The sequence below is a fragment of the Berghia stephanieae genome, chromosome 11, assembly GCF_034508935.2.
Source record: "Berghia stephanieae isolate SIO BIC M18660-M18661 chromosome 11, UCSD_Bste_1.3, whole genome shotgun sequence".
In the NCBI taxonomy this organism is placed as follows: Eukaryota; Metazoa; Mollusca; class Gastropoda; order Nudibranchia; family Aeolidiidae; genus Berghia; species Berghia stephanieae.
Window position 1 is genome coordinate 36427540 of NC_088370.1, and position 1573 is coordinate 36429112.

Below are 1573 nucleotides of genomic sequence, written 5' to 3' on the forward strand. Positions count from 1 at the left end.
GACTGTATTGTCACGTTGTTATTGTTGGGGTACAATGATCTGTTTATATATCATTATATATAGTATTGTTACAGACATGAAAATGACATGTACTCTCTCTCTCTCTCTCTCTCTCTCTCTCTCTCGTTTTGTCTCTCTCTATCTATCTATCTATCAATCTCTTTCTCTTTATTTCTCTTTCTCTCTCTCTCTGTCTCTCTCTCTCTCTCTCTCTCTCTCTCTCTCTCTCTCTCCCTCTCTGTCTCTCATACATTTAGACCACACAAAACAATACTTCAATGGTAAATTATTTGGAAAAAAAAAACAACAAACAAACTAAGGGAAGCAATTGCTTTCATCAATTTCTATAGGTTGAATAATGAAATATAAACAAACAAAACAACAACAAAAAACAACAACAAAAAACACCCAAAAAAAAAAAAACAACAAAAAAAATTTTAAACCCCTAAAAACCAACAAAAATATTTTTTAAAAAACAAAAAAAAAAAAGCAATAGAACAATAGAAACAATAGTTTCAATAGATAAGCAGAAACAGTTTCTCAAAATGAGCGAATGTAACCATAAATAATCATTATCGTGCGAGTATGTGTTCTAGTGGTATGACACTGGCTTTCGGATCGGAAAGTCCTGGGTTCGAGCCTCGCGCTCGGCGCATATTTGAGTCCTTGGAAAAGGCTCTTTACTCACATTCTCTCACCGTGCTCATGTGTAAAATGAGTACTTGGCCGTTAAAAGCGTTGTCTTTGTCCGAAAAAATTGTAATATGGCCTAACAGGCGTCATGTCCCGTCCTATATGTTAAATGTTGGTTTTGACCAGGGACCCCTTGTAAAGCGCTTTCAGCACCTTTAGTGGATATTGCGCTATAGAAAGCTCACTTTTATTTAATCGCAGGAGTTTGTAAGCATAAATAATCGTAATCACAGGAATTTGTAAGCATAAATAATCGTAATCGCAGGAATTTGTAAGCATAAATAATCGTAATCGCAGGAATTTGTAAGCATAAATAATCGTAATCGCAGAAATTTGCACAACCAGAGTGTCGTACGTTCGGCAGTCGTACACTGAATTCGTATGATGATGTGTCCAGTGTGTCCCCATGTCCAGTTTGACCCCATGTCCAAGGGTCAATAGATACGCAAACATAACACATTCCACCACCTGAGTCTATCAAGGACAGAATGGCAAATTTGTATCGGACTCTGATAAAACGCATTTTTGGCATTTTGACTAGGAAACGTCGGCTTTCAATATCGATCGATTAAAAGGACCTACCCTCGACTTGTCCAAACATCTCAAACCTGGGAATTCCTTTGAAGACTTCTCCCAGGGGTTCAATGTTTTATTTGTTTGTTTGTTTGTTTTGTTTGTTTTTTGTTTGTTTGGGTTTTTTTTTCGGGAGGGGGGGGGGCGTTAATTTGTTGTTGTACAAGATCATTCTAAGTAACCGATATTTGAAGGATGAGTTTTCTGACCAAAATTTTTGTTTTTAAACTTATATTTGAGATTTTATATAGTGCAATATCTACGAAACGTGCTCAACGCGCTTTACAATGGGTCCCTGACCAACAGC